Source organism: Cryptomeria japonica, chromosome 11, assembly GCF_030272615.1.
Source record: "Cryptomeria japonica chromosome 11, Sugi_1.0, whole genome shotgun sequence".
NCBI lineage: Eukaryota > Viridiplantae > Streptophyta > Pinopsida > Cupressales > Cupressaceae > Cryptomeria > Cryptomeria japonica.
Window position 1 is genome coordinate 416,292,240 of NC_081415.1, and position 8,280 is coordinate 416,300,519.

Below are 8,280 nucleotides of genomic sequence, written 5' to 3' on the forward strand. Positions count from 1 at the left end.
AAAGATTCTTCAAAGATGCATTCATTTCTCAGCTTAGATGCAAGTACATGGACCATTTGGACACGAGAGTTGGCTTGTTTTTGTCAAAGTTGTCTTCGGTGTGATTGGGATCAGTGCGAGTCAAGTGAGTGGGTTGATACGTGGGTTCCCCACTATCTAACTCCTTTATCTCAAACAATATCCTTGTCAAACGATGACATGGAAAGTTCACTTGAGTATGATCGTCTATCAGATCTTGTACAACTAGGAAATGTTTTTGCAGTTGTTGCACCGCAAGGGAATGAAGAGAGATCAGAATATTGGTTGGCACGATGTGTACAGAGAAAACAAAAGCTAACACAACCAGTGACAGATGATGATGGGTTCACATATCCTACAGGTTCAGTTGTTGTTGTGGGAACTTGGTTGCGAACATACATGATTAGAAAGAATGGCATACCTGCATTTGAAGACTATGAGAGACACAAAACCATTATAATGTATTCACACCTTATTATAGCTACAAATGTCAAGTTGTTGAAGCATCAAGAAAAACCGAAGACCAAAGAGCTATGGATAGTGACTACTACTGATCATGAAGCAATACTAGATACTCTTAAACAAAGAGATGACCCTTCAAGCACACTTGAGTAGTAGGTCTTTAATGGTGCCTTATTTTTTTATCATGCATTTCATTTCAAAAAATGATCATTAAACCTTAATGTTCAAGTTTGTTACGTGTATATTAAGGATGTGTTCAAAATGCAGGTCTATTGATGAATGTTTTTTTTTGGCAACACGGTTTTTGCATGCACATAGCGAGTACACTCGATATAATTGGAAGGGATGTATTTTTGCAACACGACTTATTATCATGCATTTGATGAGCTTTACAAGTTTTGTTATTAGAGAACACTATTTGATAATTTTTTATGATATAATTATCGCATAACCTTTATGCTCATGAAGGTATTTTTTGATGATATACTATAGTATCACATTACGATTTTTGAGTCAACATAGTGGGTTCTATTGATATAATTCGAAGGGACATATTTTTATGGTATATGATCCCTCCTTTTCATTTATTATCATGCATTTTAGTTGAAGTGATTATCATAAATCCGTTATGTTCATCCATGCATTTTATGTGTAGACTAACAATTCTGAAAAATACAGGTTCATGCTAGATCATTCGTTGTTGACGAGACCCTCTCTTGGTGATGGTACATATTCCTTTGTGCATTAATGAGATTAAATTGTGGGTCTTGTTTTATTTATTATCATGAAGATGATTCAAATGCATGTGGCCAGGACACATCTACAGTGGATCAAATTGTCATGACAGATGATCTATTGAATCAAACATTTGACATTGATAGTCAGGTAAATAGGTTAATATTGGGCCTTCAACATCAACACCTACTAGTCAAAGTGGTCATCGAACTTTCACTCAGGTAACCTTGTCTATTTTTATTCATTAATGGTTTATAAAATAAAGTCAGTTAGATTTTGGCAATTGAATAACATTGTTTCATTTTCAGATGCTGACATCAGATGCACCTAATATTCTCTCCACAATGGAGCATGGTGTTCTCTAGCAGTAGCATATTTGATGCTTTTGACAGTAGTATGAGTCAGATTAATAAATTTCTAATTTGATGCTTCCCACAGGGCTTTGCAACTTCAGATTGTGAGTGTGCCCCTGTTACAAACGAATTGTACTTTAATCGACATAGATGGTCTATGATGGCTTTTTTGTAAGACTATATGGTTTTATTACATATATTGTACTTTAATCGACATATAACAATATCCAAGTGGTGGTTGGCATGAGCTTGAATATGGTAAGTTGTATGCATCTTGAAGTTGAATATGATATGTTGTATACATCTTGAAGTTGAACTTTGATTAGACTTTGTCAGCATTTGATGAATCATAAATGTCATTTTATTATTAATCTTGTGAGTGTGAGGTGTAGGAATAAATATCAATTACTTTGAAAGTCATGGATGGTTGTCCTCATATGATAACCACCAGATGGTTGTGCCTTATGAAGAAAAGTTGAACAGATAATAACTAATTGAGAACATCAATTCAAATCCATAATCTAGAGGATACTAATAATAGATCTTTGTATATTTATTTTTTCTAATAATGAAACAGGTACAACTGTATTGAGATAAAATGAAGCTTTTCTCTCATATGAAGATGTCACATTAGCAAATTGGTCTTTATTATAATACACAAGACATAAGTAAAATCAAAATGCTCTCAGGGTATAGTTTTGGACTTGAACCATATTGCATAAATCTCAAGGCTTCAACTTGATTATCATTAAAGGTTTATGATTGTTTACAAAATATCCCTTCATATCCCTTCATGGATGTTACATGCGTAGGGTATGACCTCGAGCGTCGGATCGAGTGGGGGGGGGGGGGCAAAGCAGGAGCATGCGTAGGGTAATTATGCCTAACTGGACATGTCGGAGCCGACGGTTCATCATTGCGACGAGCTGAACGAGAAATTGACCAGGTGACAACATTCCATTGAGTGAGACTAACGATTTTTTTGCCAACCGAAAAATTTATGCCCTAATAAAACCATAGGGCAACTTGAAATACCGAGATAGACTTTTGTAGGGACCCCTCTCGTGGCCCCGTAGGTTCAAACGGATCGTTCGCAGGTGCCACAGATTCCAAGTTAGGGCCCATCAAAGTTTGACAATTTTGAGCACTTAGGGCGCTCAAGGGACGACGCCGGTAGGGTATGACCCCGAGCGTTCGATTGAGTGGGGGGGCAAAATAGGAGTATGCGTAGGGTAATTATGCCTAACTAGACATGTCAAAGCCGATGGTTCATCATCGCGACGAGCTGAACGAGAAATCGACCAAGCGACAACATTCCATTGAGTGAGACTGACGATTTTTTTGCCAACAGAAAAATTGCTGCCCTAATAAAACCGTAGGGTAACTTGAAATACCGAGATAGGATTTTGTAGGGACCCCTCTTGTGGCCCCGTAGGTTCAAACGGATCATTCGCAAGTGCCACAGATTCTGAGTTAGGGTCCGTCAAAGTTTGACAATTTTGAGCACTTAGGGCGCTCAAGGGACAATGTCGGTAGGGTATGACCCCGAGCGTTCGATCGAGTGGGGGGGCAAAAAAGGAGCATGTGTACGGTAATTATGCCTAACTGGACATGTCGGAGCCAATGGTTCGTCATCGCGACAAGCTGAACGAGAAATCGACTAGGCGACAACATTCCATTGAGTGAGACTGACGATTTTTTCGCCAACCGAAAAATTGCTGCCCTAATAAAACCATAGGGCAAATTGAAATATCGAGATAGGCTTTTGTAGGGACCCCTCTCATGGCCCCGTAGGTTCAAACAGATCATTCACAGGTGCCACAGATTTCGAGTTAGGGCCCGTCAAAGTTTGATAATTTTGAGCACTTAGGGCGCTCAAGGGACGACGCCGATAGGGTATGACCCCGAGCGTTCGATCGAGTGGGGGGGCAAAATAGGAGCATGCGTAGGGTAATTATGCCTAACTGGACATGTCGGAGCTGACGGTTCATCATCACAACGAGCTGAACGAGAAATCGACCAGGCGACAACATTCCATTGAGTGAGACTGACGATTTTTTCGCCAACCGAAAAATTACTGCCCTAATAAAATCGTAGGGCAACTTGAAATACCGAGATAGGATTTTGTAGGGACCCCTCTCGTGACCCCGTAGGTTTAAATGGATCATTTGCAAGTGCCACAAATTCCGAGTTAGGGTCCGTCAAAGTTTGACAATTTTGAGGACTTAAGGCGCTCAAGGGACGACGTCGGTAGGGTATGACCCCCGAGCGTTCGATCGAGTGGGGGGGCAAAACAGGAGCATGCGTACGGTAATTATGCCTAACTGGACATGTTGGAGCTGACGGTTCGTCATCGCGACGAGTTGAATGAGAAATCGACCAGGCGACAACATTCCATTGAGTGAGACTGATGATTTTTTCGCCAACCAAAAAATTGCTGCCCTAATAAAATCGTAGGGCAAATTGAAATACCGAGATAGGATTTTGTAGGGACCCCTCTCATGGCCCCGTAGGTTCAAATGCATTGTTCATAGGTGCCACAGATTCCGAGTTAGGGCCCATCAAAGTTTGACAATTTTGAGCACTTAGGGCGCTCAAGGGACTACGCTGGTAGGGTATGACCCCGAGCGTTCGATCGAGTGGGGGGGCAAAATAGGAGTATGCGTCGGGTAATTATGCCTAACTAGACATGTCAGAGCCGATGGTTCGTCATCGGGACGAGCTGAACGAGAAATCGACCAGGCGACAACATTCCATTGAGTGAGACTGACGATTTTTTCGCCAACCGAAAAATTGTTGCCCTAATAAAACCGTAGGGAAACTTGAAATACCAAGATAGGCTTTTGTAGGGACCGCTCTCGTGGCCCCATAGGTTCAAATGGATAGTTCGCAGGTGCCACAGATTCTAAGTTAAGGCCCGTCAAAGTTTGACAATTTTGAGCACTTAGGGCGCTCAAGGGACGACGCCGGTAGGGTATGACCCCGAGCGTTCAATCAAGTGGGGGGGAAAAATAGGAGCATGCGTAGGGTAATTATGCCTAACTAGACATGTTGGAGCCAACGGTTTGTCATCGCGACGAGCTGAACGAGAAATCGACCAGGCGACAACATTCCATTGAGTGAGACTGACGATTTTTTCGCCAACCGAAAAATAGCTGCCCTAATAAAACCGTAGGAAAAATTGAAATATCGAGATAGGCTTTTGTAGGGACCCCTCTCGTGGCCCCGTAGGTTCAAACGGATCATTTGCAGGTGCCACAGATTCTGAGTTAGGGCCCGTCAAAGTTTGACAATTTTGAGCACTTAGGGCGCTCAAGGGATGACACCGGTAGGGTATGACCTTGAGCGTTCGATCGAGTGGGGGGGAAAAACAGGAGCATGCGTAGGGTAATTATGCCTAACTAGACATGTCGGAGTTGACGGTTCATCATTGCGATGAGCTGAACGAGAAATTGGCCACACGACAACATTCCATTGAGTGAGACTGACGATTTTTCGCCAACCGAAAAATTGCTGCCCTAATAAAACCGTAGGAAAACTTGAAAACCAAGATAGGCTTTTGTAGGGACCCCTCTCATGGCCCCATAGGTTCAAACAGATCGTTCGCAGGTGCCACAGATTCCGAGTTAGGGCCCGTCAAAGTTTGACAATTTTGAGCACTTAGGGCGCTCAAGGGACGACGCCAATAGGGTATGACCTCGAGCGTTCGATCGAGTGGGGGGGCAAAACGGGAGCATGCGTAGGGTATTGTTCATTAAATGAATTGTATTGTTTATGAATTGTATTGTTCATTGAATGAATTTTATTGTATTGTTGATTAAATGAATTGTATTGTTCATTAAATAAATTGTATTGTATTGTTCATTAAATGAATTATATTGTTCATTATAAAAACAACACTTACGATGAAATGAAATGAATTGTATTGTTCATTAAATAGCCATTATTAACCATTGTTAATTATTGGAATGAAGATTAAAGATTTCCATGATAACACCACACACAGATGAGCAACAATTTATATGATCGAATATCAACTTCTGTATATCTAAAAATGTCGAATGATTACAAATGTATGTCCATACACAAATATGGCATAAACACCAACTGAAACAAAATGTATGTCTAAATACGTGAATGTATGTCCATATACAAAATATACATGCCAACTAGACATGTAAGCATCCCAAAACTATCTATAACATCCTAAGCTGCTGATGGATCATCAAAATTGATCCTCTTCGCCGCACTGCTCGGCTTTGAAGGATCCTGCACAAGAAAAACAAACCACAATTAATATTAGTTATATTATATAATTCACATTCGAAAAGTTAACATAAAAATGAACTATTTAATTGAACTATTCATGTTTACCTCATCTCCACGTTTTCTCTTTAGCTTTGCAGGACTCTTGATGTATGTCTTCGGTAGAGGAGGTATGTTTTGAATATTTTCATAAACAACCTACATATGTTTAGAAACATGACATTGATACAAGTTAGCATATAATTGTCACTGATAATAACAAATTATATCTACTAATCAAAAAATAAAATAAACATACATCTACTCAAGGCATCTCTTCTTCTTCTTCAGGTATACTGGGTGTAGTCATCAAGGATGTGAAGCCAAGGATTCTCTATATATATACACAACAAGTATATGAAACTATCAATCTATGTCTAGACATGTATAATCACTATAATTTATTTAAACTATTCATTCAATCATATTTGCATTCAATTACCTTTCCCTTGTCTCCAATTGCACTACCAGATCCTAGATCACACTGCACCGCACTCGTGCTGCTTGTGCCCTACAAGAGTAAAATAAGATATACATGCAAGTTACTACATAATCTAATTAATACAAATATAAACGATGAGCATGTATGTACAATAAAATACAAACGACTAGGTGCAATAATATATGTACCGTCAAGCTATCGAGGCCAAATGAAATGGCCGACAAGGTGCCCTCCTGAATCTGTCTCAACTCATCCTCGGTCATCAACTGTTAAATAGACCATGTAAATAAAAATTAGTACTTAATATTATCTAATTTATAAATATTTAATTAAAATATAACATGAACTGTGAAAACACAAATCTTACCAATACATCATCAATGTATGATGACGGTGCCTCCTCGCCTCTAGCATGTGAGGACTCCCCAGGGTATCCTCCAGTCTGTGTAATAACCTCTGGTGCATCATGCATCTCATACACCTCGTAATCTGCACTGTCCACAGCAGGATCAACGGGTTGTCCAACTGGACCCAAGCATATGTGCCCACACATGATGTTGGGTCTCAAATCAATAGATTGGATAGATTCTAAGGAAATGCCAACTCCTATGATCGAACCCTCCAATTGACTTGGCCAACTTATAGAGTGAACCTATTTGGTTACTAACTCTCTCACTTTAGGCTCTGCAGGACCTAGGCGGGTATACCTACTCACTAGTTGTTCCTTTAACTAATGCTTTTTATAGCAGATTTAGTTTCTTAATCTGATATCTCCTAGTCTCAGAATGGCATAAGTTCCTAGAATGGAGATACACGGATGAGTTCAAGATTGTTGTTGTAGAAGCTATTTGATCTATGTTTCCTAATTACTTCTGTTTGCTTTAAAATAACAAATGGTGAAACATAGTGATGAGTGTAATCTGTTTTTGACCAGTGCCTTCTTTGTTGTTTGGGCTACAGAGTCATTATACTTTCTTCAGGACTTATTATGCGAGCCTGTGAGACAGTTTTTTAATCCACCCTTTTATAGACCTGTCGGTTATTATTTCTTTTGAGATCAATTTGAATGCTTATATCATATGTTGATTGAATGAATTTAACCCTACCTTTAAGGGACCAATCAATGAAGTACTGCGAGGAACAATTACAATTCGCAAGCAAAACTTTTGTTTCAACCTTATAACATGAAGCACAAATTTGATTTCAAGAATATGAATAACCTTATCACTTTAGATAATATCATAGACGAGTGCCAAAACAAAGTGAAATAATCCACAACACATATGCAAAGAAAAACAACAGTTCATAGCATGTATTCCATTGAAGTTTGTAAAACTTATAGGCTGTCATACATCGCCATCTTCTTATTGTGTATTTTTTTTTTCTCCCCCTTTACTTTACAAAAACCATTCTCATATATATATGGGAATGAAAGCTATTCATGAAAAGACACGTCTTTTCGAAATGCTAATCATTAGTTTAAACGTTTCTAACAAACTTAAGCAAAAAGAGATTAAGAATTCCTAAATGATGAATATAATCATCATCTTTAAAGATTTTGATTTTAGCACTCTGTTTCTTCAATTCTTCTCCTTGCGACAGATATTTGAATATCATCTGGTTGACGGTAGGGGCCATGTCTTTACTTCGATCCATCTCTGACAAAGCCCAATCTTTGACGCTGATAAGCTCATTCCGCAAGTCCTCCAGGGATATTACATCTCCTTCTTTATAGACCGAGGGCATTCCAATAGGTCTCCCATCATCCAATTCCTTGAGATCTTTCCTTAGCGCATCTTCGAGTTTAACATGATTCTCCATGTACGCTATCCCTTCAGTCTTCTCCTCTGTCGTCATTGTATCGACACTATTCAGTACTTCATGTAGTCGTGCTTTTAATCTCTTATGCTCTGTTAATGCCTTTATAGTTCCATTATATACCTTCCAATATGGTTCGACATGCGA

At 39.3% G+C, this 8,280-nt stretch overlaps 1 long non-coding RNA gene across 1 annotated transcript; it reads right to left on the reverse strand.

Moving 5' to 3' along the window:
* Nucleotides 1-6,137: 6,137 nt before the first annotated feature.
* On the reverse strand, nt 6,138-6,792 carry LOC131073584 (uncharacterized). Its single transcript, XR_009359352.1, has 4 exons — nt 6,683-6,792; nt 6,504-6,581; nt 6,316-6,384; nt 6,138-6,207 (listed from the first exon to the last, which is right to left on the reverse strand). It is a non-coding gene; the product is annotated as an uncharacterized LOC131073584 (long non-coding RNA).
* Nucleotides 6,793-8,280: the final 1,488 nt, after the last annotated feature.